Source organism: Corylus avellana, chromosome 3, assembly GCF_965113065.1.
Source record: "Corylus avellana chromosome 3, dhCorAvel1.hap1.2, whole genome shotgun sequence".
Taxonomy (NCBI): Eukaryota; Viridiplantae; Streptophyta; class Magnoliopsida; order Fagales; family Betulaceae; genus Corylus; species Corylus avellana.
The window spans coordinates 28,734,910-28,744,628 of record NC_142492.1 but is presented as its reverse complement, the minus strand read 5'-3'; positions in this window follow the sequence as shown (position 1 = coordinate 28,744,628).

Below are 9,719 nucleotides of genomic sequence, written 5' to 3'. Positions count from 1 at the left end.
ATTCGTCTAACCAGCAAGCGCCGAAACCCTAAAATTAACTTATAAATACCATATTTTTCTAGGGGAATGCACCAAGGGATGCCGTTTAGTGTATTTTTCACGTTTTTTGAAATTTTGTAGCTCTGAACTTGATTCCCTTTGTAAGTTTTTAGTTTTCATGCTTTTATGGAGATTATGATTTTTGTAGTCATGAGAGGCTAAGGCTGTGTTTGGCAAAAGAATGGGCCGAACCAGACCCAAAAACCCAAAAAATTCCTCTAAAAATTAATACCAACATTCTTACTTTTTACATTACATTAATCACTTTTTATTACTATTCAAATAAAAAAATCACTATAAAACAATTTTTTCACTTTTTTATACAAAACATTCTTATTTTTTTCTCTCACATCAATAAACTCTGCTACAGTACTGGTCAACTTCCTAAGTCCATTTCTTTGCCAAACATAGCCTAAAACCTTCAACTAAGGTTGAAGATGAAGCCTCACCATTGATTAGCAAATACGTTCTCGTTGTATTGTTCGTACAATTCCAACTTTTAATATAATTGTTGTTTTATTTCAATTCAGTTATTTGATTAAACTCTTTTAATTGAATGTTGTGATCTTCATTTGTGTAAACGTTGGATATTCGGTGTGTTTCATCCGACGGATACATCGAATCATTCAATTGAAATTGGATATCCATTGTGATTCGTAAATCAAACGGATACATTAGATGCTTTAATTTCAGTTGGGTATTCTTTGTGATTTGTTTCATGGATGGATTCATTAAATGTTTCAATATGTATTTTTATGAAACATAGAACAATGCATAGGGTTTTGTTGCTTGTCGGATGTATGAACAAAACATGAAAATGTGTGCTTTGATTTGGTGAGTGTGAATTCTGAAACCTTAGTGTTTTTATCATTTGATTTATTAAATTTAATTTAGTTTACAATTTTGCAAGAAAAAGCACATCATTTTCGGAACTAGGTTAAAATACGATTAATTTAGATAGAAATTTATTTTCACGACACAATTCCCTATGGATTTGACCTCGTACTTGCAAAAGTTATATTGCAAACGACTCGTGCACTTGCGAGTAACATTAAAACTCACAACTTTAACGTTTGTCCATCTAATCCAATATGCACTATTTTGTGAAGTGACAAATTAGATAAACACGTTGACATCTGACGTTTAATATAATCCTATTTGTTACCCTTGACACGTAAGCCCAAAACACACCGTTCTATAATGGTATCGAGGATATTTCAATGAAGGGAAAGAGAATCTTGCTCTCTTCACTTTTAAACAATGATTAATAACAGAAAGAAAAAATTGTTGGACAAAGGAGACAATACAGATAAAATTTGCAATAGAAAGCCGAAAAAAGTTTATGGATTTGTGTCACAAGTTTTAAAGATGCCATGACAAGTTCTTGTGCCCATTTTCTTGTAAAACCAAGAGCGATTTCAAAAGGTTTTCAACTCACCCTTGTTCTTGTTCTCTTTAAAAGTTGCATGATAATATGTGATAGAACAAAGAGGATCACGTTCTACCCCCAAATCAAACACATAAGCGATTTATATAACCAAAACAAATGCATAAGCAGTTTATATAAGGAAAATAAATAGCTATGCTTAATAATAAACCAACACAACAATAAAGTACATTCACACAACCACAACACAAGATTTGTTGACAAAGTAGAAAACCCTTTGAGTGCCTCAAAGGAAAAAACCACTCCAGGGCAGCCAAACCCGAGAAATCATTATATGAAGATTCAAAGTTACAAACTAGGCAATACTCACTCCCTAGATGACATCTAGACTTAGTAAGAATAACAAGCTTCCCAACTTATTTCTATTCTGACCATCTTCATGCAGTGCATCTCTTTACTGACCCTTCAGTAGACTTATTTCTTCAAGCTCACTGTTGTGAAAACTTTAGTTACTCGCAAGTGCACAAATCGTTTGCAATAAAGGGTTGCAAGTGCGAGGTCAATCCCACAGGGAATTGTGTTTATGAAAACAAAATTTATATCTAAACTAATTAAATCTTAACCTAGTTATGAAACAAATTTGATCTTTGGTTTAGAAAGTAAAACATAAACTAAATAAGATAAAATTAATCAACTAAGAAAGCACTAAGGTTTTGGAATCCACACTCACCAAATCATAGCAACATATTTCATGTTCGTCAATATCATCCGAAGTTCTTACAATAAAAATCTTATGTATATTCTACTATGCTTTAAAGATCAATTAAATCATTCAATGAATCCGTTCGAATCCATTCTTTGCACAAATCATAAAAGATATTCAATTTAAATTAAATCTTCAAATGTATCCGTAAATCACAAAAAATATCTGATTTAAACCAAATCATCAAATTTATCCATAGAACGAAATACAATAAATATTTAATGTTTTGATAAAAGAAAACCCAAGCAATCAATTAAGTGAAACCATCTTAAATCATCAAATGTATCCATAAATCAAAAAAGATATCCAATAATCATGCTAATTGAATTGAAGTAGAACAATTTAAATATTAAAAACCATAAAATCAGACAATATCAACGTACATGAAAATATGGTTGCTCTTCATTGGTGAGGCTTCATCCTCAACCTTAGTTGAGAAATTAACTACACATAACTATGAAAATAAAGGAAAAACTAATCTAAAGGGAGAACTAGTGTGAAAATTTCGTTCTTGGTCTCCAGCCTACTTTTCTTGAGGCTTAGCAGTCTATTTATAGGGCTTTCTAGGGTTTTTCTAGGGTTTTAACCTAAAAAATGGCGGCTAGGTCTAATAAGTGGTCCGTTTGGATGAGACTTTTCACCGTTCGGATGGCTTACGAACAGAGGCTCTTTTGACCTAGTAAACATCAAAATTAGCAAACTCTTGTGAAACATGACTTTGTAGATATTTGAGTTAGCTTTCTAATGCCGCAAAGCTCACTCCAATCCGAATTCTGAAACTTTAGATATAGTCTTTTTAGTAGGACTTGTTAGGTGCGAATCATCGCTCGATCCAAATTTGCTGCCAATGCTCCCCAAAGCGGCTAAAGCCTCAGAATTAATGGAATTAGTTGCATTTTTCCTTCGGCACTTGAAAAAACTAAACAACACAATGTCAAACAAATAAAAATGCTAAAGAATTAACATATGCAAATTAAGGGGTTCAAATATGCAAAATTTGGCACTCATCAGTCACGAAACCCACTATCGAACAAGGCAACACGCCAATCAAGAACAAAGGAACAAGCAATGCGCCAATCAACAACCCAAGTGGTAGAAAGATTCAAACTTCTTAGGAACTCAACTTGGTACAACAATGGTGAAGCATGAAATAAAGCTTCACAACCATTAAGAAGGGGAAAACAGCGATGGCTTCCAACCCAATCCTTCTTGGATCAACATAAAGAAGTAATCAACCTTCTCTAGTGAGTCTCCCTTCTGATTTTCGTGCTTGGAGGTCCAAACTTCCCAAAATGAGCATCATTTTCTCTATATGCAAAGAGAAGGGCAAACTTGTCATAAAGTTGAAAAGTCATTTTGGGGAACCAAACCAATCAGAGTAGCTTGACCATAACTTTTTCATCTGAGCTCCAAATGATGCCAACTCAACGACTCTTTCCCTGATATACAACTTTGTATCTAATGAGCTTCTTCAAATTCGGACGCTTGCTAGGTCAAAAACAGCTTCAAACATTCTATAGAAACCAGTCATGTCCTAACGGGATTCGGCTCTCTCTGTTATGACGGGAATTGGGCAGTCACTTACTGTTTTCTCGTCACATGTCTCGTTATGATGCCCAAGTGATGGGAATTTCATTCCCAAGTGACCCAATCACTTCCAAGTGATGCCTAAGAGATGTTTGAGTGATGTCTGGGTGCCAGAACATTGTAGAACACTTCTGTAAACACATCCAATACTTTTCCAAAAGCAATATGAAGATAAATCAAGGAAGAAAAGCAAGATACCATGGAAACTGTACCTCTCGTCTTAACGAGCATCCAAAGGAGAACGAAAACCTTCTTCACGTCTTCATGAAAAAGCAGCTCTATTATGACAGAAAGAATAAATGTCTCCTCTCTGTTATATATATATATATATATATATATTTTAATGCGCTGACCAAAAAGCTCTTGCCAGAGTCTCTAAGAATAAATTCATAAAACCTAAAACAATGGGACGTTTCTTATCTCTTTGTTTGCTAACTTTCCTACAATATTGCATGCAGTTGCCCAATGTATTGAGACATTGTTGACCGATGATAAGTCTCAGTCATTGACACATCAAAGCAACCTACATACAATATCTAAGTCTACAATTCCCTCAGGATTTATAATCAAAGTTGTAAGTAGTCTTTAAGGAGTTATTGTCTTTCCTTGTGGACAGTATTTTACTGAAAAACAACTCCTTGGCCTGTTCAGTGGCTTGGGGTCTCAGCACCTAACACATCAATCCCAGAGACGCTGCTTCACTTTATCAAGGTAGATCAGTAAGATTCGATGTATAATAGTCTTACTCAAAATGGAATTGCCCCAGTTCCATATCGACTGTGAACATTCTATTTTAAAGATACAAGGATTATGGACTATGACCTTGTGTGATAACAAAGTTACTTACACCCATATCCATATTCAATGTCATCCAAAGAGCTTTCACATGCACAATATAATATGATGAACATTTATGATAATAAGCATGTGAAGAAATTTTATATCTCATATGCCCAAAAACAATTTTATCAGTGAATAAAACCTTTATTCATCACAAACATCTGAAAGTCAACATCGATATAAAATCACTGAGATTATGGGCATTATCCCAACACTAACTTGCGCGCTCAAGCCCATTATTGGTGCACTCGAGCCTAAAGATCCTGCGCTCAAACTCATTTTGAGTGAGCTCAAGCCCATTGGCTCCAGCATCTCAAAAGGTCATGTTTTAAGCCTAAACTCAATGAAATTTCTTGTATTTTCCCTAAAAACCTAAAAACATGAAAACAACACAAAAACTAGTAATATAACGAGACTAAGGAATTAAAATATGTGAGTTAAGGGACTTGAATATGCAATATTCGATGCTTATCAGTAAGTAAGGCATCCCATTTATTATCTTTATATTGTTGGATATATGCTTTAGTGGGTGAAATAAGATGCATGGCATTTAAAATGTCTTGAAATTTAGATTGCAATTCTTAACATAGATAATCAATGATCGGCATAGTTTCTTTCAAAAGATGTAAAATGAAGATAAATTCAAATGAAGTCATTGCCTAATGAACTGAGTCTGCTTCTACTCGTTGAGAAGTTGTAGTTCCCTCATCATTGATTTTAAGAATAACATCATATGTTGGATTGAAAAGTTTGATCAAGCTAGAAATCGATCTCAACTAAGAACTCTAACGACTATCTCCAACCCATTGTAAAGTACCAATTTGATTAAGTCTCCTTCCGGTCTCAATCTCATTAATTTCAATCATATGAGCAATTTCAACAGCTTGAGGAACCCTCAATTGTTCATTATGATTGCATTAAACACCAACAATATTAGCAATAGAACTCAATTTAGCAAAAAACTGATGAACAGGAATAACTTATTTTGATGTCGTGACTAATGTCAACTGCAAACGATGTATGAAACAATGAATGTAGTAGGCATATGGACAATCATTTGAAACTAAATATTGCAACACATTCCACCCACCTCGCATGTTACTTACACCATCATATCTCTGCCCTCGAATGTTTTAAATGTCTACCTTATGATTATACAATATAGAATACATCCTATTTTTTAGGGTTAATGCTATAGTATCAAGAACATGAACAAGCATAAAAAAAACATTCTCGTTCAAAGCCATTTTTGTCGACAAATGTTAAAACTATAGTCATTTGCTCCTTCAATGACTCATAACGAGCTTCATCAACAATTATGCAAAATTTTACATCACCAATTTCTTCACGAATTGTCTTCTTCACTTTGATTGAAAAATACATGTAAATTTCCTTTTGTATAATTGGTGATGTGTAATAAGCATTTTTTGGAGTTGCAACTATTACTTTAGCAATCTTTTCATTGTATGAAACCACCATATCCAATATTTCAAGAAAATTTTCACAATTGGTTGAACTCACACTTTCATCCTGACCTTTAAAAGACTAAAAGCAACACCTTGAAATGCAAGCACTCGAACAACATCAATTGAGGCTTTCAACTGCAGTAGATTGTTTGCAATTTGTTCAGAAGTGAAATTGTCAAGCACATTGATAAGCATCCGAGGTTGGATAGGGATGTGAGAGGGGATTTGAGAGCTTCTTTCGGGTAAGAGATACAACAACTCTTCACTTAGTTTAAGTGTTATTACTTTAAGCTTTATCTACTTATATTTCTATTTAAAGACCATTTGGTTATTAATGAGAATCAGATAATAAATTAGTCAAATTGTGGTAGAAGAACATCACAATACTTCATTCAGGGTAGTAGAAGACCACAATTTGACTAATTTATTATCTGATTCTCATTAATAACCAAATGGCCTTTAAATAGAAATATAAGTAGATAAAGCTTAGAGTAATAACACCTAAAATTCTAATATTCAAATTCAAATAAACTATAATTCTAATAACCTAATCTTAAGATTAAAAGAAAATTACAGTTTACCCCCTCAAAGTTGAGAGCGTTTTTCAATTCGAACATCAAAGTTTCAATTTTTGCAATCCACCCCCAAAGTTTCAAATTTTTGTAATTTGACCAATTTTATCCAAAACTTCCCATATTGCCCCTATTTTTTTATTTTTTTTTTATAAAAAAAAAAAAAAATTCAGGGTGGCTTTGGTCATCTAGTCATTTTTGCACCCCTAAAATTGTTTTTGTTTTCATAAAAAATAAAAATCAGGGGCAATATGGAAATTTTGGGATGATATTGGTCGAATTGAAAAAAATTGGAACTTTGTGGGGGTGGATTGCAAAAATTGAAACTTTGATGTTCGAATTGAAAAACGCTATCAACTTTGGGAGGGTAAACTGTAATTTTCCCTAAGATTAAATAAACTAATACTAATTTAAATAATCTAATCCAAATGAATTGGAATTGGATTCCAATTCAACTATTATCCTATGTAATCATAACATTTCCCTATCATTCCTATCCCTTTAAAAGGACCTTGTCCTCAAGGTTTGACTAGATATAATTAGAAATTTAAACTAAATCAGTAGAGATCTATTTCTATAGCAGTCACAAGCAAACTTTCGTTAAGAGGTGACTTTACGGTTGCACGTTGAAAGACCATCCCAAGTGCTCCACTGCCTTTTATTTTTGTCTTCTTCATTTTCTTTTTCTGAACCAAACAAAGAAAATAAGACATTTTTTTTTCTCTCCTTCTAAACCATAAAATTAAGCGTCTTCGCCCAGCTGCGTACGGAAGCTGTGAAACTAGATAGATCGGCGGCTTGGGGAAGTGATGGTGCAGCGATCTACGCCTGGGCATGTTGGAGTGCGGCAGTGCATGAGGCTGAGGTATCAACTTGGTGGGGCGTCTTGCAGTCTAGTTGAATTTGGGTTGGCTTTTTCGTGGTTGACGGGGAAACCTTGGGGTTGTTGGGTTTGTGCCGGTTTGAGTTGCTGGTATAGGTGTTCTGATACTAATGATTTTTGGGGAGTGACGCTGGGCTGGGTGTGGATTGCCAGGTGCTAAAATGATGTCAAGCCCGAACTGCTTGAAACACTCACTCATCCACTTGATCATCTGATCCTTAAACTCGAGAAGTGCATCCCGAATTGCTTCCAGTTGATCTGCACTCAAGGGGACTTTGGCAGACATTGTTGGCTCTATGGTGGAAGACTGGTGGTGGTTTTGGGCGATTTTGAATGGGGATTCGACTGCTCTGATACCAATTGATAAGTACCCGAGGTTGAGTAGGGATGTGAGATGGGATTTGACAGCTCCTTTCAAGTAGGAGAAACCACAACTCTTCACTTAGGTAAAAGAACACTACAATACTCCACTCAGGGTAGGAAAAGACCACAATTTGACTAATTCATTATCTGATTCTCATTAATAACCAAATAGTCTTTAAATAGAAATACAAGTAGATAAAGCTTAAAGTGATAACACCTAAAGTTCTAATATTCAAATTCAAATAAACTCTAACTCTAATAACCTAATCTTAATATTAAATAAACCAATACTACTTTAAATAATATAAGCCTAATGAAATGGAATTGGATTCCAATTCAACTATTATCCTATCTAATCAGAACATTTCCCTATCACACATTTTCTGTGTTGAGATTGATTCATCAAGTCTTTATATAACCTCTCAGCAATTCTATAAGGTGAATTGGGATCTTTTTGATAATTGGTCGTCAGCGTCCACTTTTTGGTCAACGCTGATACTTTTTTATTTTGATTTATTTTTTTAATTTTAATTATTCTGATAAGGGGTCAATAGCGTCAACCCAAAGTGGATGTTGATGACATGTTATTTGCATCAACTATTTTTAATTTGTTAGATATTTTTGTTTAAGTATTTGATTGGCTAATTTCGGTGACTAAATATATTTAAGTTGTTTACTTCGTTTTTAGAAGTTTTTGTAACACTTAGAGGAAGACAGTACTGCCCATTCGAAGTCTCGTTCGCTGCCCCGTTCGAATGCCACTATTCACTGAAGAAAACATGGGAGGTCAGGGTTGACTGTTTCCAACCCGTTCGAATGCCACTGTTCATGACACTATTCAAGGCATATGTACTGTTCATTAGAAGTCAGAGCTGACCGTTCCAAGGCCGTTCGAACGGTGGGTCACAGGAACTTGTAATATGATTATTTAATCATTGGATCCGTGCTAGGGTTTGATTTGACAGCCTAGAATCATGGGAGATTCCATTCAGCAGAAATTAGTGGAAGCATGCAAGTATGGGAGCTTGTGAAGATTCCCACTCCGCAGGTATTAGTGGAAGCATGAAGATTTCCAATCAGCAGGAGTTAGTGGATAGCCTGTCAAAGCACTTCCAGTTGTGGAAGCACTGACCGTTCGAATGCTAGGGTCGGCTGTTCGAACGGTAGTGGTGACAGATTTTGAATCTGCTTTTTAGAAAGCATGTCTTAGTGGAGATAGCCTGCCACCCACTTTCTGACAGCACATGGGCCTCTGACTGACAGCCTGACACCCACTACCAGCCTGTCACCCACTTCAAGATGCTCTGTTGAGCACTTCCAGCACGAGGAGCACTAGCTGTTCGGACGCCTAGTCTAACCGTTCGAATGCCCATCAGCAAATATCATTTAATTAATGCTGACCTGTCCTTTTCTCATGAAGCTATAAAAATGGGACTTGGGCATTCGTTTTTCTTAAGCAAACTACAGAGAGTGTCAGCTCAACTTGTGAGAGAAGCCTTAGTGCTTGAGTTTGTTTCATTGTATGCTAAGAGAGATTTTGTCATGTGCCATAGAGCCATAACTCTTTTAGAGTAATTGCTATTTTGTAACAGCAAGTGTTGTTGTTGATCATTTGTATTGTGTAATCAAATCTGGAGAAGAAGAAGCCTATCGGAAGGGTCCAGTAAAGGAGAATCACTTGAAAATGATTGTGAGCTAGAAAGACGAGTTGGAGGCTTGTTGATTTTTACAGAGCGAAGGACTTGCAAAGGGTTGTAAGTGTCCCCGTGTCTGTAATCTCTTGATAATTTGTCTGATAGTGATGATCTTGGATTTGGCT